The 23,214-nt window shown below is 45.6% G+C and overlaps 1 protein-coding gene and 1 long non-coding RNA gene across 3 annotated transcripts in view; one reads left to right on the forward strand and one right to left on the reverse strand.

Annotated features, from left to right (window-relative positions):
- Positions 1 to 502, reverse strand: part of SCAF11 (SR-related CTD associated factor 11) — a 115,760-nt gene extending 115,258 nt beyond the window's left edge. Inside the window, exon 1 of one of the 2 annotated variants that reach the window (XM_056573986.1) lies at positions 94 to 502. The gene's annotated coding sequence lies outside the window, so the exon portion shown is untranslated. The remainder of the gene's footprint in view (positions 1 to 93) is intronic. The other variant, XM_056573985.1, reaches the window with a different exon arrangement.
- The window catches only part of LOC130369160 (uncharacterized), a 135,701-nt gene that overhangs the window by 91,093 nt on the left and 21,394 nt on the right, over positions 1 to 23,214 (forward strand). The gene's annotated exons all lie outside the window — the stretch shown is intronic.

A 23,214-nucleotide genomic window follows, 5' to 3' on the forward strand; every position in this document is an offset into this window, starting at 1 on the left:
CGCGGCTTACACGGCACAGCGCCCCCGGCCCACGTTGTGACAACACACGGGCGGAGACACACACACTCACCGCGCAGGCCGCACAACACTCACCAGCTGTGACAGCCCGTCCAGGCCGCCCCGTGCGTCTACTCAGGGCCGCTGCCTCCCGTATATCAGTGCGCGGCGAGCACAGGCCACATTTATCTCGGTCTCCGCCGAAACTCACACAGGCCACATGCCAGTCCTAAGGTAGTATAGGAAGCCTGAGTGCGACGCAACCGCACGGCGGCGCTCGACGGCCTAATTCACAGGACAAAAACAGCCCCCGCCATCTTGGTTGCCAATGAGGGGACAATTTTGCTTAAGAGAGCCAATCAGCAGTCACCATCCTGATGACGTTACGTGATTGACAGTAAGAACCCGCCAGAGGGGGCGGAGCAAGCCGTGGAAAAGCTTTGACGTCACCTTCCGGAAAAACCGAGGACGGGTGCTCCAGTGGGTCATTCCATTTTTCAGTTTGTTTTTTGTCTTTTTTTTTGTTGCTTTGGTTATATGCATTTAACTGTCTAGCCATGTTTGAAATTCCGTAGCTTTGGATGCTGCACCCTCTGCAGGTCTCAAGTAGAACTACAAACCTTTTATTTGAAAAATCATTTCAAAATGGATTTACAAAAAAAAACATTCTGTGACAAAATACAGGATCTCGTGTCTTTTTATAATAGTTTAGTCCCATCGATTCCAAACAGCTTTTTATTTATTTTATGTCATTGTTTTTGTGCACAATTCACCATTAACATATATCAAACGTTAATAAATACCATAACACATGCCCACCCACACATAACACATGAACACACATGACACATGAACAAACATAACACGTGAACACAGGACACATGGACACACATAACACATGAACACACATAACACATGAACACACATAACACATGAACACACATAACATACCTGCAGATGCCCACACAAAACACATGAACACACATAACACATGAACACAGGACACATGGACACACATAACACATGAACACACATAACACATGAACACACATACCTGCAGATGCCCACACAAAACACATGAACACACATAACACATGAACACAGGACACATGAACACACATAACACATGAACACACATGACACATGAACACACATAACACATGAACACAGGACACATGAACACACATAACACATGAACACACATAACACAGGACACATGAACACACATAACACATGAACACAGGATACATGAACACAGGACACATGAACACACATAACACGTGAACACACATAACACAGGACACATGAACACACAGGACACATGAACACACATAAAACATGAACACAGGACACATGAACACACATAACACATGAACACACATAACACATACCTGCAGATGCCCACACATGACACATGAACACACATAACACATGAACACACATACCTGCAGATGCCCACACAAAACACATGAACACACATGGACACATGAACACAGGACACTTGGACACACATAACACATGAACACAGGACACATGAACACACATAGCACATGAACACAGGACACATGAACACACATAACACATGAACACAGGACACATGAACACACATGACACATGAACACAGATAACACCAGGACACATGAACACAGGACACATGAACACACATAACACATGAACACACATAACACAGGACACATGAACACAGGACACATGAACACACATAACACATGAACACACATAACACAGGACACATGAACACAGGACACATGAACACACAGGACACATGAACACACATAACACATGAACACAGGACACATGAACACACATAACACATGAACACACATGAACACACATAACACAGGACACATGAACACAGGACACATGAACACACATAACACATGAACACAGGACACATGAACACACATAACACATGAACACACATGACACATGAACACACATTATACATGGACACACATAACACATGAACACACATAACACATGAACACACATAACACATGAACACACATAACACATACCTGCAGATGCCCACACATAACACATGAACACACATAACACATACCTGCAGATGCCCACACATAACACATGCACACACATAACACACGAACACACATAACACATGAACACAGGACACATGAACACAGGGCACATGAACACACATAACACATGAACACAGGACACATGAACACATAACACATGAACACACATAACACATGAACACACATGACACATGAACACACATTATACATGGACACACATAACACATGGACACACATAACACATGAACACAGGACACATGAACACACATAACACATGAACACACATTATACATGAACACAGGACACATGAACACACATAACACATGAACACACATTATACATGGACACACATGACACATGCCCACAGATGCTCACACATGAACACACATAACACATGAACACACATTATACATGGACACACATGACACATGCCCACAGATGCTCACACATGAACACACATAACACATGAACACACAACACATGACAAAAGCCTGCACATGACACATGCCCACACGTGCCTGCACATGACACATGCCCACACGTGCCTGCACATGACACAAGCTCGCACACGACCAAACATGACAACCTGCAGTGATTGGATGAATGGACCCAGCACTGCAGAGCAGACTTAGAGAGGAAGCTGAGTTGTGCAGAGTAAGGATACATTATACATGGACACACATAACACATGAACACACATAACACATGAACACACATAACACATGAACACACATAACACATACCTGCAGATGCCCACACATAACACATGAACACACATAACACATACCTGCAGATGCCCACACATAACACATGAACACACATAACACACGAACACACATAACACATGAACACAGGACACATGAACACAGGGCACATGAACACACATAACACATGAACACAGGACACATGAACACATAACACATGAACACACATAACACATGAACACACATGACACATGAACACACATTATACATGGACACACATAACACATGAACACAGGACACATGAACACACATAACACATGAACACACATTATACATGAACACAGGACACATGAACACACATAACACATGAACACACATTATACATGGACACACATGACACATGCCCACAGATGCTCACACATGAACACACATAACACATGAACACACATTATACATGGACACACATGACACATGCCCACAGATGCTCACACATGAACACACATAACACATGAACACACAACACATGACAAAAGCCTGCACATGACACATGCCCACACGTGCCTGCACATGACACATGCCCACACGTGCCTGCACATGACACAAGCTCGCACACGACCAAACATGACAACCTGCAGTGATTGGATGAATGGACCCAGCACTGCAGAGCAGACTTAGAGAGGAAGCTGAGTTGTGCAGAGTAAGGACACATCCCCTAAAGAGCACAGAATTACAATGCAAGTCTATGGGAGGGGGCGTGATGGCGGTACCCCCGCGATCACACATCTTATCCTCTATCCTTTGTATAGGGGATAAGATTTATTAGGGCCAGAGTACCCCTTTAATTACACTGAGGTACCTGTAGTGCACAATACCCAATATACTTAAACTAAAAGTAAAATATCAGTAACAATACAATTCTGCTAGGTATAATTATACTAAACTAAACTGTCTTCAGTAAGGTTCCTTTCATAACTTTGAAGTGTTTGTGGGGAGGAATTGCCCAGATGTGGTAGAAATAAAATATGTCATATAGTATGGAAATGCTTGGAATGTAATTACTTACAGAACATATAAAATATCAAAAATTAAAGGGGTATTCCAGGAAAAAAATTTTTTTATATATCAACTGGCTCCAGAAAGTTAAACAGATTTGAAAATTACTTCTATTAAAAAATATTAATCCTTTCAGTACTTATGAGCTTCTGAAGTTAAGGTTGTTCTTTTCTGTCTAAATCCTCTCTGGTGACACCTATCTCGGGAAACGCCCAGTTTAGAAGAGGTTTGCTATGGGGATTTGCTTCTAAACTGGGCGTTTCCCGAGATAGGTGTCACCAGAGAGGATTTAGACAGAAAAGAACAACCTTAACTTCAGAAGCTCATAAGTACTGAAAGGATTAAGATTTTTTAATAGAAGTAATTTACAAATCTGTTTAACTTTCTGGAGCCAGTTGATATATATTAAAAAGTTTTTTCCTGGAATACCCCTTTAACCCTGTCTAAGCCACAGGGCCCTTTTGGTAGGCTGGGACAAAATAATATAACATAATTTAAACATATAAAATTACATATGAAATATATTAGAAAATGGAAAAAAAATATAGAAAAAAAAATAATGATAAAGTTGCTATTGATTACCATATGTGCAGCACAGTGCGGCTAACTGCTGGATAAGGATGTCTAGAAGACAGAACACATACCATAGATCTGCTGCAAAATATTTTTTCCTATGTGTTTGGGATCAGAAAGAAGAACTTTGATGATAAAGTTAAGGCTCAGGGCAGAGATTCTGTATGCAGCATGCATCACCGGAATGAATCAGCGCTATGACAGCAATGCGGTTTAAGGTGGAATTTGGCAAAAATAATTACCATGTTCATTCTTTCAATGGGAGAGATTCTGCTGCAAAAATTCCACAGTGAAGCAGATTCCTATTTAAGACAATGGGAGGCTGCATCACAATTAAATTTTGGGCGGAAATTTGGTAATGTGCATAGGTCATTACTGAAACATAGAAAAACTGACAGAATAAAAAGAAAACATGGTCCATTTAGGGTACGTTCACACAGGCAGGTTTCCTGCGTATTTGCAAGGGGGTGGGCTCTTCTCAGCTGTCCGCAGCAGATTTTCCGCAGCGGAATTTACGCTGCGGAAAATCTGCTGCAAGCCTCATTGAAGTCAGTAGGGTGTGCGGCGGATTGTCCGCCGCGGACAATCCGCCGCAGACCCTACTGACTTCAATGGCGGATTTTCCGCAGCCGAAATTCCTCCGCGGAAAATCTGCTGCGGACAGCCAAGGAGAGCCCGCCCCCTTGCAAATACGCAGCGGGAAACCCGCAAATAAATCCGCCCGAGTGAACGTACCCTAAAGGCGATTTATCTATGTAGATTTTTTATTTTGTGTCAGAATCTCCCATGTGTTTTTACGACTGTTCATGCAATATAGTATTTACCTTTTCAAGCCAGGTCTGGTGGAACATCTGAGGGTAAAAAGGAGCACTCTAGCTTCAGAATATATGTTGAAAGCTTGTAGTATTAAGGAGGCTTTATCAAAATATAGCCATTCTGTTGAATGTAAGAAATTGGACAACTTATGTTTGTTTAAAAAAAATTTAAATCGATACCATCAATAAAAAAGTGAATAAATAAAATAGAGATAGAGATGATTATGCTTGTGGACCTGGTTCATAAATGGCCCAAATATAATCAAAAGGGGTAATACCCAGGACAGAATGATTACAGTGTCCCAAATGATCCCATTAAAAGGGAACTCTGGCAATGGCAATAAAAAAAAAAAAATCTTAATCCTTCCAGTACTTATCAGCTGCTGTATGCTACAGAGGAAGTTCTTTTCTTTATGAATTTCTTTTCTCTGTTCATTTTAAGAACTGTACAGAGCAGGAGCCAATCCCCATAGCAAACCTTCCCTGCTCTGGGCGGTTCCTGACATGGACAGAGGCTTCAGCAGAGAGCACTGTGGTCAGACAGAAAAGAAATTGAAAAAAGAAAAGAACTTCCTGTGGAGCGTTGTCAGGATCCGGACTGGCGGCTGGTGAGGACACAGGAGGTGGATCCTCTGTGCCAGAGAGGCGATGGCGCGAGTCGTACTGGGGAATCGGTTCTAAGTAGTTACTGGTGTTCACCAGAGCCTGCCGCAAAGCGGGATGGACTTGCTGCGGCGGTAACTACCAGGTCGTGTTCCCCAGTAGCGACTCGACCTCTCTGGCAGCTGAGACTGGTGCGGTACACAAGGACTAGACAGAGGCGAGGTCAGATGTAGCAGAAGGTCAGGGCAGGCGGCAAGGTTCGTAGTCAGGGGCAACAGCAGAAGGTCTGGATACAAAGGCTAGGGAACACGCTATAACGCTTTCTCAGGGCACAAGGCAACAAGATCCGGCAGGAACAGGAAGGGGAAGTGGGTTTTTATAGTGTAGGGAGTGATTGAACTAATTGGGCCAGGCAACAATTAATGGTGCACTGGCCCTTTAAATCTGAGAGACCCGGCGCGCGCACGCCCTAGAGAGTGGGGCTGCGCGCGCCGGGACTGAGCAGAAGGATGGGGCCAGTGAGTGACACGGGATGCGACCCGCGGGTGGGCACGTCCCGCCGCGGGGATCGCATCCCCACCGAGAGACACAGAGCAGCGCTCCCGGTCAGGGAGTCTGACCGGGGCGCTGCAAGCAGGAGTGTAACACTGCGAGCGCTCCGGGGGAGAAGCGGGACCCGGAGCGCTCAGCGTTACAGTACCCCCCCCCCTTAGGTCTCCCCCTCTTTTTGGAACCCCAGAATTTACGAATGAGTTCCTTGTCAAGGATGTTAGCCTCGGGTTTCCAAGACCTCTCTTCGGGTCCACAATTCTCCCAATCCACAATAATTTTTTTTTTTTTACCTCGGACGACCTTGAAGGCGAGGATCTTTTTCACCGAGAAGACATCAGAGGACCCAGTGACAGGAGCAGGAGCGGTGACCTTGGGGGAATAACGGTTAAGTATGAGAGGTTTGAGAAGGGAGACATGGAAAGAGTTAGGAATACGAAGAGAGGAAGTAAGATGGAGCCTGTAGGAGACAGAATTAATTTGATTTTTGATTTTAAAAGGCCCGAGGTAATGAGGACCCAGCTTGTAGCTAGGGACCCGGAACTGAATGTATTTGGTGGAGAGCCATACTTTGTCACTAGGGACAAAGACAGGAGGAGTTCTTCTCTTTTTATCCGCATGTCTCTTCATGCGAGACGAGGCCAGTGAGAGCGACTTTTGAGTCTCCTTCCAGATAACTCAGAAGTCCTGAGTTAATTCATCTACGGCAGGAACTCCAGATGAAGTGGGGATGGGGAGGGCGGGGCAGTGGGTGACGGCCGTACACTACAAAAAATGGAGACTTAGCGGAAGACTCAGAATTCTTGAAATTGTACGAGAATTCGGCCCAGGGCAGCAGGTCCACCCAATCATCTTGACGGGAGGAGACAAAATGTCGCAGGTAGTCACCAAGAATTTGGTTCACCCTCTCCATTTGTCCATTGGATTGAGGGTGATAGGCGGATGAGAAATTTAATTTGATTTTTAATTGGGTGCAGAGTGCTCTCCAAAATTTTTTAGATAAATTGAACGCCTCATTCAGAGACGATATGTGTGGGAAGCCCGTGGAGACGAAATATCTGCAGAAAAAATTGCTTCGCCAATTGTGGCACAGAAGGAAGGCCAGGAAGCGGGGAAAAATGAGCCATTTTAGAAAAACGATCAACGACCACCCAAATGACGGTGTTGCCATGAGATGACGGAAGGTCCGTGATTAAATCCATGGCTATGTGGGACCATGGCTGTTCAGGCATCGGCAGGGGGTGGAGAAGACCTGCAGGCTTTTGGCGTGGAGTTTTATCCCGTGCACATACTGTACAGGCCCGTATGAAATCAGTCACATCTTTTTCCAGGGAAGACCACCAGTAGTGTCTGGAAATCAACTGTAAAGATTTTTTAATTCCGGCGTGAACAGCCAGATGGGAGGAATGACCCCATTTGAGAGTCTGGAGGCGAAGACGTGGAGGAACATACGTTTTTCCTGGAGGAACTAGCACCAGAGAAGCAGGAGCAGAAGAGATCAGGCACTCAGGTGGTATGATGTGCTGAGGAAGGGTCTCGGCCTCGGAAGCATCGGTGGAACGTGATAAGGCATCAGCCCTGATATTCTTGTTAGCAGGACGAAAATGAATTTGAAAATTGAAGCGGGCAAAGAACAATGACCACCTGGCCTGGCGAGGATTTAAACGCTGGGCAGACTGAAGATAGGACAGATTTTTATGGTCAGCGTAGATAGTGATAGGGTGAAGGGACCCTTCCAGGAGATGTCTTCACTCTTCAAGTGCCAACTTGATGGCCAACAGCTCACGATCTCCTATGGAATAGTTTTTTTCAGGAGGAGAAAAAGTTTTGGAGAAAAAAACGCAAGTGACGTTTTTTCCTTTAGCATTTTTTTGAAGAAGGACGGCCCCGGCTCCTACTGAGGAGGCATCAACCTCAAGGAAGAAAGGCTTCAGTGGATCTGGCCTAGACAATACTGGTGCAGAAGAGAAGGCGGACTTAAGGTGAGTAAAACCTTCATCCGCTTGGGAAGACCAGGACCTCGGATTTGCGTTTTTCTTAGTCAGTGCCACCATAGGAGCAACGATGGTGGAGAAGTGGGGAATGAACTAACAATAGTAATTGGCGAATCTGGGGAAGCGTTGGATAGCACGAACTCCAGAGGGGCGAGGCCAATTCAAGATCGCAGAGAGCTTGTCAGGATCCATTTGAAGACCATGTGCAGAGACCACGCTCTCGTTCGAAGAGCTCAGAGATGAGAGGCAGAGGGTAACGGTTCTTTACTGTAATTTTATTGAGGCCACGATAGTCTATGCAGGGGCATAGTGAGCCATTCTTCTTGGCCACTAAGAAGAACCCCGCTCCGGCTGGCGAAGACGACTTCCTAATGAAACCTCTCTCAAGATTTTCTTGAATGTTTTCAGACATGGCCTTGGTCTCTGGAGCGGAGAGAGGATAAATTCTATGTGGTGGCAAGACCTCCGCTTGTTTTTTACTAAAGACGTCAGCAAAGTCATGGTAGGCCTTGGGAAGACCAGGCAAAGGAGTAGCGACGGAGACTTGGCTGATTGGTACAAACTTAAGGCAATGTTTGTGGCAGGAAGCGCCCCAGGACTTAATGTCCCCAGTGGTCCAGTCAAGGGTAGGAGTGTGTCGCTGGAGCCAGGGCAAGCCAAGCAGAATGTCCGAGGTACAATTCGGCAAAACAAAGAATTCAATTTTTTCTTGATGGCGTGCTCCAACAGTCATGAGCAAGGGTTCTGTGCGGTAACGCACGATGCAGTCCAGATTCTCTCCGTTTACAGATGAGATGAAGAAGGGTTTGAAGAGATGGGTAATTGGAATGTGAAATCTGTTGATGAATGAGGCTTCAATAAAGTTTCCTGCAGAACCAGAATCCAGGAAGGCCACCGCAGAGAAGGAGGAGTTAGTGGATGGAGAAATCCGCACCAGAATAGTCAGGCGTGGAGAGGGGGAATTCACACCTAGTAACGCCTCTCCCACGTTAACTAGGTGCATGCGTTTCCACAGACGTGGAGGGCGAATAGTACAGTCTTTAACCCCTTAAGGACCAGGCCATTTTACACCTTAAGGACCAGAGCGTTTTTTTGCAAATCTGACCACTGTCACTTTAAACATTAATAACTCTGGAATGCTTTTAGTTATCATTCTGATTCCGAGATTGTTTTTTCGTGACATATTCTACTTTAACTTAGTGGTAATATTTTATGGTAACTTGCATCCTTTCTTGGTTAAAAATCCCCAAATTTGATGAAAAAAATGAAAATTTTGCATTTTTCTAACTTTGAAGCTCTCTGCTTGTAAGGAAAATGGATATTCAAAATATATATTTTTTGGGTTCACATATACAATATGTCTACTTTATGTTTGCATCATAAAATTGACGTGTTTTTTCTTTTGGAAGACACCAGCAGCAATTTTGAAATTTTTCACAAAATTTTCAAACTCACTATTTTTCAGGGACCAGTTCAGTTTTGAAGTGGATTTGAAGGGTCTTCATATTAGAAATACCCCATAAAAGACCCCATTATAAAAACTACACCCCCCAAAGTATTCAAAATGACATTCAGTAAGTGTATTAACCCTTTAGGTGTTTCACAGGAATAGCAGCAAAGTGAAGGAGAAAATTCAAAATCTTCATTTTTTACACTCGCATGTTCTTGTAGACCCAATTTTTGAATTTTTGCAAGGGGTAAAAAGGAGAAAATTTTTACTTGTATTTGAAACCCAATTTCTCTCGAGTAAGCACATACCTCATATGTCTATGTTAATTGTTCAGCGGGCGCAGTAGAGGGCTCAGAAGGGAAGGAGCGACAAATGGTTTTTGGGGGGCATGTCACCTTTAGGAAGTCCCTATGGTGCCAGGACAGCAAAAAAAACATATGGCATACCATTTTGGAAACTAGACCCATCAGGGAACGTAACAAGGGGTAAAGTGAACCTTAATACCCCACAGGTGATTCACGACTTTTGCATATGTAAAAAAAAAAAATTTTTTTACCTAAAATGCTTGGTTTCCCAAAAATTTTACATTTTTAAAAAGGGTAATAGCAGAAAATACCCCCCAAAATTTGAAGCCCAATTTCTCCCGATTCAGAAAACACCCCATATGGGGGTGAAAAGTGCTCTGCTGGCGCACTACAGGTCTCAGAAGAGAAGGAGTCACATTTGGCTTTTTGAAAGCAAATTTTGCTCTGGGGGCATGCCGCATTTAGGAAGCCCCTATGGTGCCAGGACAGCAAAAAAAAAAAAAAAAACACATGGCATACCATTTTGGAAACTAGACCCCTCGGGGAACGTAACAAGGGGTAATTTGAACATTAATACCCTACAGGTGTTTCACGACTTTTGCATATGTAAAAAAAATATATATTTTTTTTACCTAAAATGCTTGTTTTCCCAAAAATTTTACATTTTTAAAAAGGGTAATAGCAGAAAATACCCCCCAAAATTTGTAACACAATTTCTCCCGAGTACGGCGATACCCCATATGTGACCCTAAACTGTTGCCTTGAAATAAGACAGGGCTCCAAAGTGAGAACGCCATGCGCATTTGAGGCCTAAATTAGGGACTTGCATAGGGGTGGACATAGAGGTATTCTACGCCAGTGATTCCCAAACAGGGTGCCTCCAGCTGTTGTAAAACTCCCAGCATGCCTAGACAGTCAGTGGCTATCTGGTAATACTGGGAGTAGTTGTTTTGCAACAGCTAGAGGCTCCGTTTTGTAAACAGTGGCGTACCAGACGTTTTTCATTTTTATTGGGGAGGGGAGGGGGGTTGTATAGGGGTATGTGTATATTTAGTGCTTTTTACTTTTTATTTTATTTTGTGTTAGTGTAGTGTAGTGTTTTTAGGGTACAGTCGCACGGGCGGGGGTTCACAGTAGTTTCTCGCTGGCAGTTTGAGCTGCTGCAGAAAACTTGCCGCAGCTCAAACTTGCAGCCGGATACTTACTGTAATCCTCCGCCCATGTGAGTGTACCCTGTACATTCACATTGGGGGGGGGGGGGGGACATCCAGCTGTTGCAAAACTACAACTCCCAGCATGTACTGTTTATCAGTGCATGCTGGGAGTTGTAGTTTTGCAACCGCTGGAGGCTCCGTTTTGGAAACAGTGGCGTACCAGACGTTTTTCATTTTTATTGGGGAGGGGAGGGGGGCTGTGTAGGGGTATGTGTATATGTAGTGTTTTTTTACTTTTTATTTTATTGTGTGTTAGTGTAGTGTAGTGTAGTTATTTTAGGGTACAGTCACACGGGCGGGGGTTCACAGTAGTTTCTCGCTTGCAGTTTGAGCTGCGGCAGAAAATTTGCTCAGCTCAAACTTGCAGCCGGATACTTACTGTAATCCTCCGCCCATGTGAGTGTACCCTGTACATTCACATTGGGGGGGGGGGGGGACATCCAGCTGTTGCAAAACTACAACTCCCAGCATGTACGGTCTATCAGTGCATGCTGGGAGTTGTAGTTTTGCAACAGCTGGAGGCACACTGGTTGTGAAACACCGAGTTTGGTAACAAACTCAGTGTTTTGCAACCAGTGTGCCTTCAGCTGTTGCAAAAGCTACAACCCCCAGCATGTACGGACAGCGGAAGGGCATGCTGGGTCTTCTAGTTATGCAACAGCTGGAGGCATACTACTTTGGCTGGGGATGCTGGGGATTGTAGTTATGCAACAGCTGGAGACACTAGTTTGCTACTTAACTCAGTGTGCCTTCAGCTGTTGCAAAACTACAACTCTCAGCAGTCACCGACAGCCAACGGGCATGCTGGGAGTTGTAGTTATGCAACCAGCAGAAGCACCACTACAACTCCCAGCATGCACTTTAGCTGATTGTGCAAGCTGGGAGTTGTAGTTATACAACAGCTGAAGGTACACTTTTCCATAGAAAAAATGTGCCTCCAGCTGTTGCAAAACTATAAGTCCCAGCATGCCCATAAGGGATTGCTGGGAGTTGTGGTGGTCTGCCTCCTGCTGTTGCATAACTAAAGCTCCCAGCATGCCCTTTTTCCATGCTGGGAGTTGTTGCTAAGCAACAGCAGGAGGCTGTCACTCACCTCCTGCTGCTGCCGGCACACAGGTCAGTCCCTCGTTGCCGCCGCCGCCGTCGCTCCTGGGGCCCCGATCTCAACAGCACGTCCCGCACCCGCTCACGTCCTCCGGAAGAGGGGCATACTTCGGAAAAGAAGGACTGGACTGAAGCAGTGGCAGTATCGTTGCGGTCCCACAGCGTTGTGGCCCAGGACAAGGCCTTTCCAGATAACAAACTGACCACGAAAGCCACCTTCGACCGTTCTGTGGGGAACTGGTCCGACATCAATTCAAGGTGCAGGGAACATTGGGACAGGAATCCCCGGCACATCTTAGAGTCCCCATCAAATTTCTCTGGAAGAGACAAGCGGACTCTAGGGGTGGTTGCAGCAACTCGGAGTGGAGGAGAAGCTGGAGCTGGCGGAGGAGATGGTTGACGCTGGGCAGGCAAAAGCTGCTGGCGGCATGGTGGTCAACTGCGTCAGCTGTTGTCCTTGTTGGGCGATCTGCTGGGACTGCTGGGCAACAACGGTAGTCAGATCAGCAATACTCGGCACCTCAGCGGGATCCATGGCCGGATCTACTGTCAGGATCCGGACTGGCAGCTGGTGACGACACAAGAGGTGGATCCTCTGTGCCAGAGAGGCGATGGCGCGGGTCATACTGGGGAATCGGTTCTAAGTAGTTACTGGTGTTCACCACAAAGCGGGATAGACTTGCTGCGGCGGTAACTACCAGGTCGTGTTCCCCAGTAGCGACTCGACCTCTCTGGCAGCTGAGACTGGCGCGGTACAGGACTAGACAGAGGCGAGGTCAGACGTAGCAGAAGGTCAGGGCAGGCGGCAAGGTTTGTAGTCAGGGGCAACAGCGGAAGGTCTGAATACACAGGCTAGGGAACACACTATAAAGCTTTCTCAGGGCACAAGGCAACAAGATCCGGCAGGGACAGGAAGGGGAAGTGGGTTTTTATAGTGTAGGGAGTGATTGAACTAATTGGGCCAGACACCAATTAATGGTGCACTGGCCCTTTAAATCTGAGAGACCCGGCACGCTCGCCCTAGAGAGCGGGGCCGCGCGCGCCGGGACTGAGCAGGAGGACGGGGCCGGTGAGTGACACGGGATGCGACCCGCGGGTGGGCACGTCCCACCGCGGGGATCGCATCCCCGCCGAGAGACGCAGAGCAGCGCTCCCGGTCAGCGAGTCTGACCGGGGCGCTGCAAGCAGGAGTGTAACGCTGTGAGCGCTCCGGGGAGAAGCGGGACCCAGAGCGCTCGGCGTTACAAGCGTACAGCAGCTGATAAGTACTGGAAGGATTAAAATTTTTATATGGAAGTCATTTACAAATCTGTTTAACTGTCTGGCACCAGTTGATTTTAAAAAAAAAATATTCCACCGTAGTACCCCTTTAATACTACAAAAAAGACCCTGTACAATGTAATAGTTTCTGGAGACTTCATCCACCCTGCTTACTGAATTGAGTAACAAACCCAAAACAAACAAAACCACTCTATCACCTATTAAAAATAGTCAAATGATCTATAATTCTAAAACAAAAATAGAGAAAAAGAAACCCAGCCACACATTCACAATTTGTATTTTGATCTACTTGCTTCTCAGAGTAAATTCAAAAACTAACAGGTTGTTAGTATACATTTTGATCAAAAAGTACAAGCCCACTCTCCACATCAAGGCCACCTATTTAGAGTAGGTCCCTAACCCAACATTGGCGTAGTGCCGGGCAGCGGCCACCACCTCCGCAACACCATGCCCACAGGGGGAGCTACCCAGTGGCCAGGCAGCCCCACTGCTGCCCGACCAAGCCCCTGGCACCAGGTCACATCACCCCACTGACAAAGCATCACAGTAACAATGGATAGCAGGAGACTGCATAAGGGTTTCCTCCTAACATTCTCCCAGCCCTCTGGCAGGGAGCACATGGTAGGTTTCACAGTGGTGTGGTTCTCTGTGGCGGCCATTGTTTCTGCGATGCTTTGTCTGTGGGGTGGTGCGGCCCAGAGCCAGGGGATTGGTCGGGCAGCAGTGGAGTTGCCTGGCCACTGGGTCGTTCCCCCTGTGGGCACGGTGTCTCGGAGGCAGTGGTCGCTGCCCTGCGCTATGCCAGTGTCCGGTTAGGGACCCACTCTGACTAGGAGTCCTTGACGACAACGAGTGGGCTTGTACATTTTGATCAAAATGTAAACTAACAACCTGTTAGTTTTTTTAATTATGCTGAGAAGCAAGTAGATCAATATACAAATGGTGCGGCAATGTTCCTCTATTTTTGTTGTACATTTGTAGTCTCTCCCTCCTTCCATGGCCAGCACTCCACAAATTCGGCCCAGGAATTTTTCATTAGCAGGAGACTGCATAAGGGTTTCCTCCTAACATTCTCCCAGACCACTGGCAGAGAGCACATGGTAGGTTTCACAGTGGTGTGGTTCTCTGTGGCAGCCATTGTTTCTGTGATGCTTTGTCTGTGGGGTGGTGCGGCCCAGAGCCAGGGACTTGGTCAGGCAGCAGTGGGGTTGCCTGGCCACTGGGTCATTCCCCTTGTGGGCATGGTGTCATGGAGGCAGTGGTCGCCGCCGGATGCTACGCCAGTATCAGGTTAGGGACCCACTCTGACTAGGTGGCCTTGACGTGGCGAGTGGGCTTGTACTTTTTGATCAAAATGCATACTAACAACCTGTTAGTTTTTTAAATTATGCTTAGAAGCAAATTGATCAAAAGACAAATTCTGGATGTGCGGCTATGTTTCTCTATTTGTGTTGTGATCTATAATTCTACTTTCAAAAATAATATTAAAAATATCACCAACATGAAGCATCCTTCTGCTGATCAGTCATCTATGAAAAAGCATAATTACACCCATACGAAATCATTTTCTTATAGATCATTGTTAGAGAATGAGGCCAATCACCGCAGGGTGGTTGTAGTAAATGTAAACTGGTACAAACAGAGTGTTTCTGTGTCGGATGTTAATACTCCATTTCCCAAGGGAGCGCAAGCTCCCTCTCCACCCTAGAATGGTACCTTGTCTTTTGATGAATCAAATGATACTATCACATTGAATTCTTCTCTTTCGACAGTACATGATATGGACCTGTCTGTGGTCTGTGCTGAAAAAAATAATATAGTTAATTCTAATGTCGTTGATCCTGATAATTCAGAATTGATTCATTTTTTGGGCTCCCGCCCTGTCATTGCAGGTGTTGTGGTATTACATCCCCATCTTTTGAGCCCAACTCTGAATCAAATCACCCAGTATTTTCAACCCATCCAAAAGAAGTCCCTAAAAAGTAGGCTCAGTTCAGAGGTTGTAGGGGAGGGAAAAATGAAAACATGAAAAATGTCAATTAAGATCCAAAGAAAAACAAGAAACATTTGTAAATAGTAGGGAACCCAATGTACACACTTTTAACCTCTCTTTGTATTTATTAAGTCAAGGTGAGATGGACTCTTTAGCAAAGCGGCTATCATTTTGCCCGCCTGCATTGCCCAATAATTTCCAACTATTTTTGGACTTGAATAAATATGTACGTAAATTAACTTTAGTCCCATAGAAGAAGTATAGCGGGAGGCACTCGTGAATGCAACACATATATTTATTCAGGTACGGTCACAGGATGCAACAGTCAACAAGCTGTTTCACGGTACATTCATGCGCTTATTCATGTTCACACCACCTCCGGCAATTGGTAGGCGACAGTGCTGACATTCTTCCTTTGTTGTTGGACTTAAATTATCTTTAGGGTGCCATTTTCCTCAAAAGTTTCCTCAAACTTTTGTATCTAGTGTTTCTGATGTTTCCCATACTGCTTTGGTTGATCCAATAAGACATGTTGATGTTGCACCCAAATCGTATTTCTATCTCATGTTGAAACGTTTTATTTGTTAGCATTGTAATATCTTTGCAAATTATGTGATAATGTTGTGCCCCTTTGCCGACAAGATAATGTCACCTTGAGTGAACGTAGAGCAATAAAACGCTACAGCAAAATCAAACTATTATTATTCGCCATGCAAAGGAGGGGGGGGGGGAATAGCAGTGTTAGCTACATGTGCATACATGGAAGAATCTTTAAGGATTTTATCTGATCGTGTGTACTATGAAGTATTATTGGATGATCCTTCTCCACTGTATTTTATAGAATACAACCAACTGATCAAAAAAGCCATTGATTCATCTTGACCAACAAAAAGGAACGTGATTTTCTCTCTATTAAAGGGGTATTCCAGGCAAAACCTTTTTTTTATATACATCAACTGGCTCCAGAAAGTTAAACAGATTTGTAAATTACTTCTATTAAAAAATCTTAATCCTTCCAATAGTTATTAGCTTCTGAATTTTTCTGTCTAACTGCTCAATAATGATGTCACGTCCCGGGAGCTGTGCATGATGGGAGAATATCCCCTTAGGAACTGCACAGCTCCCAGGACGTGAGTCATCAGAGAGCAGTTAGACAGAAAACAACAACTCAACTTCAGAAGCTAATAACTATTGGGAGGATTAAGATTTTTTAATAGAAGTAATTTACAAATCTGTTTAACTTTCCGGAGCCAGTTGATATATAAAAAAAAGTTTTGGGCTGGAATACCCCTTTAAACATTATTCTTTACCCATCTTTTATTATATTCCAAAACTGCACAAATCTGTTATTAACCCCTTAAGGACCAGGACCATTTTGGCCTTAAGGACCAGAGCATTTTTTGCACATCTGACCATTGTCACTTTAAGTATTAATAACTCTGGGATGCTTTTACCTTTCATTCTGATTCTGAGACTGTTTTTTCGTGACATATTCTACTTTATGTTAGTGGTAAAATTTCATCGATACTTGCATCATTTCTTGGTTAAAAATTCCAAAATTTGATGAAAAGATTGAAAATTTTGCATTTTTTTACTTTGAAGGTCTTGTATATCAGGAAAATAGACATTCCAAATAAATTATACAGGGTGGGCCATTTCTATGGATACACCTTAATAAAATGGGAATGGTTGGTGATATTAACTTCCAGTTTGTGGCACATTAGTATATGTGAGGGGGGGGGGGGAAACTTTTCAAGATGGGTGGTGACCATGGCGGCCATTTTGAAGTCAGCCATTTTGAATCCAACTTTAGTTTTTTCAATAGGAAGAGGGTCATGTGACACATCAAACTTATTGGGAATTTCACAAGAAAGACAACGATATGCTTGGTTTTAACGTACCGTATTTATCGGCATATAACACGCACTTTTTAGGCTAAAATTTTTAGCCTAAAGTCTATGTGCGTGTTATATGCCGATACACCCCCAGGAAAGGCAGGGGGAGAGAGGCCGTCGCTGCCCACTTCCCTCCCCCTGCCTTTCCTGGGGTCTAGAGTCCTGCTGCCGGCCCTTCTCTCCCCCTGGCTATCGGCGCCGCTGCCCGTTCTATCCCCCTGACTATCGGTACCGATAGCCAGGGGGAGAGAAGCGTCGCCGACAGCCAGGGGGAGAGAAGGGGCAGTGGCACCCATTGCCGACGCCGCTGCACCGTTGCCTCCCCCCATCCCCGGTGGCATAATTACCTGTTGCCGGGGTCGGGTCCGCGCTGCTTCAGGCCTCCGGCGTGCATCCCCTTCGTCGTTGCTATGCGCTGCACGGCGCATGACGTCAGTGCGCCGCGCCGTGCAGTGCATAGCAACGACGCACCGGCGCCGGCAATGGGTGCCGCTGCCCCTTCTCTCCCCCTGGCTGTCGGCACCGATAGTCAGGGGGACAGAACGGGCAGCGGCGCCGATAGCCAGGGGGAGAGAAGGGCCGGCAGCAGGGCTCTAGACCCCAGGAAAGGCAGGGGGAGAGAAGCGGGCCGCGACGGCCTCTCTCCCCCTGCCTTTCCTGGGGGTGTATCGGGGTATACACGCGCACACACGCACCCTCATTTTACCATGGATATTTGGGTAAAAAACTTTTTTTACCCAAACATCCTTGGTAAAATGAGGGTGCGTGTTATAGGCCGGTGCGTGGTATACCCCGATAAATACGGTAACTTTTTTCTTTCATGAGTTATTTACAAGTTTCTGACCACGTATAAAATGTGTTCAATGTGCTGCCCATTGTCTTCACACACTGATAACAACACCGCAGGAGAAATGCTAGCACAGGCTTCCAGTATCCGTAGTTTCAGGTGCTGCACATCTTGTATCTTCACAGCATAGACATTTGCCTTGAGATGACCCAAAAGATAAAAGTCTAAGGGGGTCAGATTGGGAGACCTTGGGGGCCATTCAACTGGCCCACGATGACCAATCCACTTTCCAGGAAACTGTTCATCTAGGAATGCTCGGACCTGACACCCATAATGTGTTGGTGCACCATCTTGCTGGAAAAACTCAGGGAACATGCCAGCTTCAGTGCATAAAGAGATAAACACATCATCATGTAGCAATTTCGCATATCCAGTGGCCTTGAGGTTTCCATTGATGAAGAATGGCTCCACTATCTTTGTACCCCACACCATACCATCAATTTTTGTGTTCCAACAGTCTTGGAGGGATCTATCCAATGTGGGTTAGTGTCAGACCAATAACGGTGGTTTTGTTTGTTAACTTAACCTTTCACATAAGAGTTTGCCTCATCATTGAACAAAATCTTCTCAGTAAACAGAGGGTCCTGTTCCAATTTTTGTTTTGCCCATTCTGCAGCACATGAAACTACGGATACTGGAAGCCTGTGCTAACATTTCTCCTGCGGTGTTGCTATCAGTGTGTGAAGAGTGGGAGAGGAGGGTTGCATTGACAATCCAACGCAATGGGCAGCACATTGAACACATTTTATAAGTGGTCAGAAACTTGTAAATAACTCATGAAAGAATAAAGGTACGTTAAAACCAAGCACATCGTTGTTTTTCTTTTGAAATTCCCAATATGTTTGATGTGTCACATGACCCTCTTCCTATTGAAAAAACAAAAGTTGGATTCAAGATGGCCGACTTCAAAATGGTCACCACCCATCTTGAAAAGTTTCCCCCCTCACATATACTAATGTGCCACAAACAGGAAGTTAATATCACCAACAATTCCCATTTTGTTAAGGTGTATCCATATAAATGGCCCACCCTGTATATTAACATAGTTCATGAGGTTGAAAAAAGACTTAAGTCCATCAAGTTCAACCTATATCCCTACTGAGTCCCTACTGAGTTGATCCAGAGGAAGGCTTATACTAGAGGTAAAAATTCCTTCCAGACTCCATATATGGCAGTCAGAATAAATCCCTGGATCAGCGTTCTGTCCCTATAAATCTAGTATACATAACCAGCGATGTTATTACTCTCCAAAAATTGATTCACATATACAATATGTCTACTTTAGTTGACATGTTTTTACTTTTGAAAGACATCAGAGGGCTTCAAAGTACAGCTGCAAAATCAGAATTTTTCAGGGACCAGTTCAGTTTTGAAGTGGATTTGAAGGGCCTTCATATTAGAAATACCCAATAAATGACCCCATTATAAAAACTGCACCCCTCAAAGTATTCAAAATGACATTCAGAAAGTGTGTTAACCCCTTAGGAGTTTCACCAGAATAGCAGCAAAGTGAAGGAGAAAATTCAAGGGTAAAAGGAGAGAAATCTTCCTGAAATTTGTAACCCAATTTCTCTCGAGTAAGGAAATACCTCATATGTGTATGTAAAGTGTTCGGCGGGCGCAGAAGAGGGCTCAGAAGGGAAGGAGCGACACTGGGATTTTGGAGAGTGAGTTTTTCTGAAATGGTTTTTGGGGGGCATGTCACATTTAGGAAGCCCCAATGGTTCCAGGACAGCAAAAAAAAAAAAAAAAAACCACATGGCATACTATTTTGAAAACGACATCCCTCAAGGAACATAACAAGGGGTACAGTGAGCCTTAACACCCCACAGGTGTTTGACGACTTTTCGTTAAAGTTGGATGTGTAAATGGATTTTTGTTTTGTTTTCACTAAAATGCTGCTTTTCCCCCAAATTTTACATTTTTACAAGGGGTAATAGTAGAAAATGCCCCCCAAAATTTGTAACCCCATCTCTTCTGAGTGTGGAAATACCCTATGTGTGGACGTCAAGTGCACTGCGGGCGCACTACAATGCTCAGAAGAGAAGGAGTCACATTTGGCATTTGGAAATTTTTTTTTGCTGAAATGCTTTTTGGGGTTATGTCCCATTTAGCAAACCCCTATGGTGCCAGGACAGCAAAAAAACCCTCACATGGCATACTATTTTGGAAACAACACCCCTCAAGGAACGTGACAAGGGGTCCAGTGAGCCTTAACACCCCACAGGTGTTTGACGACTTTTCGTTAAAGTTGGATGTGTAAATACATTTTTTTTCACTAAAATGCTGCTTTCCCCCCAAATTTAACATTTTTACAAGGGGTAATAGGAGAAAATTACCCCCAAAATTTGTAACCCCATTTCTTCTAAGTATGGAAATACCCCATGTGTGGACATCAAGTGCTCTGCTGGCGCACTACAATGCTCAGAAGAGAAGGAGCGCCATTGAGCTTTCGGAGAGTGAATTTGTTTGGAATGGAAGTCAGGGGCCATGTGCATTTTCAGGGGCCATGTCAGGGGCCATGTGCCAGAACAGTGGACCCCCCACATGTGACCCCATTTTCAAACTACACCCCTCACAGAATTTCATAAGGGGTGCAGTCAGTATTTACACCCCACTGGCGTTTGACAGATCTTTGGAACAGTGGGCTGTGCAAATGAAAAATTTAATTTTTCATTTTCACGGACGACTTCCAAAAATGTGTCAGACACCTGTGGGGCGTGAATGCTTACTGTACCCCTTATTACATTACGTGAGGGGTGTAGTTTCCAAAATAGGGTCACATGTGGGGGGGGGGTCTATTGTTCTGGCACTATGGGGGCTTTGTAAACACACATGGCCTTCAATTTCAGACAGGATGCAAGTAACGACGAAAATTTACCACCAAAATAAATTAGAATTTGTCAAGAAAAAACAATCTCAGAATCAGAATATTCGGTAAAAGCATCTTAGAGTTATTAATGCTTAAAGTGACGGTGGTCAGAATTGCGAAAAAGGGCTCAGTCCGTAACCTCTTGGGGACGCAGGGTGTATGCATACGCCCTGCGTCCCCGATCCTTAAGGACTCAGGGCGTACCTGTACGTCCTGAGCATTTCTGGTCCCCGCCATTCAGCGGGTGGGGACCGGATCGGGATGCCTGCTGAAATCATTCAGCAGGCATCCCGGCACATCGCCGAGGGGGGTCCTGAGGTCCCCCCATATCGGCCATCGGCGCAAATCGTCTGTCAATTCAGACAGATGATTTGCTACGATTCCGGTCCCCGACGTTCACCGGCCGGGGATCGGAGCCGAATGCCTGCTGAAATCATTCAGCAAGCATCCCAGCACTTCGCCGAAGAAGGTCCTGAGGACCCTCCATATCAGCGATGGCCGCAGATCGCAGGCAAAGACAAGCCGGCAATCTGCAGCCTTTCCGGGTCATCTGGGTCATGTGTGACCCGATGACCCGGATAACGATGGTGATCTGTGGTGTAGTATACTGGGAGGAGGCAGTGTTGCCACCCCCCCCCCCCAGTACAGATGTGATTGGGCGGCCGTAGCGACCGCTCCAATCACAGTGTATGAGGAGGGGGGAGGAGAGCAGGAGCACGATGCTCCGCTCTGATCAGCACCATTTTTCATCTGGTGCTGATCAGAGCTGAGCTCCGTCCTTTGTGTCCCCCCTCAGAGCAAAAAAGTGCCCTCTTTGTTCTGTGCCCCCTGGCACAGCAGCATTAGGGAAAGCTTTAGATTAGGCAGGGAAAGAATTTAGGAGTAAAAAAAAGATAATTTTTTTTTTCTGTGCACATACTGTAGGTGTCCCAGGGCCGCAGCACCTTTAGCTGCGTGACCCGGGCCCTACAGGGTCACTGCGGTCTGCGCCAGTTTTTTATTTTTTGGGTGCAGACCTTTTTTTTTTTGCTAAACGTGTGGCCGGGCCCTCTTAGCCATAAAAGAGCGGTCCGCCACCGTTAGCTAAAGCCCATCCGCCACTGATCAGTCCCGTAGTACTGATCAGCGTTTTTTTTTGTGGTGCAGGCGTTTTTTTGGATTATTACCGCCTTTTTAATTTTTGATTTTTTGCATCAATAGGTGGTCCGTGCCACAAGTAGCAGGCCTGTGCTGTGGACGGACCGTACCTCTGTGTGCAGCCTGCCCCACCGCTGTCAGTGACTTATCACTGATCAGCGTTTTTTTTTTTGGTTCAGACGGGTGCATTTATTCGGGGTTAAGCATTTTTTTATTTTCTTTTTCGGGTATTTTGAGTGGGGGTCCGGAAGAATCAAAGAGGCCTTCCTTCCTATCCCCTGCAGACTGCTATCCCCCGGGGTGAGTCCCGTGCCTTTTCCCATGAAAACCTGTTGCTGGTCAGGTATAAGGACAAGAGGGATGTCCTTATGCTCACCATTATTCATGGGAACGGCAGCACCCCTGTCTCTGTGCGAGGTACCGTTGGACCGGTCCTCAAGCCCGATTGTATCCTGGACTACAATCGGTATTTGGGGGGAGTTGATCTTTCTGATCAAGTCCTCAAACCATATAACGCCATGCGGAAAACACAGGCATGGTACAAAAAAGTTGCGGTCTACATGGTACAGGTTGCCATGTACAACGCTTTTGTACTGTCCCAGTACGCTGGCAACACAGAGACATTTCTGGAAATCTAAGAGATAGTTCTAAAGGCCCTCATCTTTGGTGACCGCCAAGGAGCGGGTCAGAGCACCTCTGGAACTTCAGTTCCCCGGATTGTCCCCGGCCAACACTTTCCAGGTGAGGTCCCCCACACTGGAAAGAAGGGAC

This window comes from Hyla sarda, chromosome 4 (genome assembly GCF_029499605.1).
Source record: "Hyla sarda isolate aHylSar1 chromosome 4, aHylSar1.hap1, whole genome shotgun sequence".
Taxonomy (NCBI): Eukaryota; Metazoa; Chordata; class Amphibia; order Anura; family Hylidae; genus Hyla; species Hyla sarda.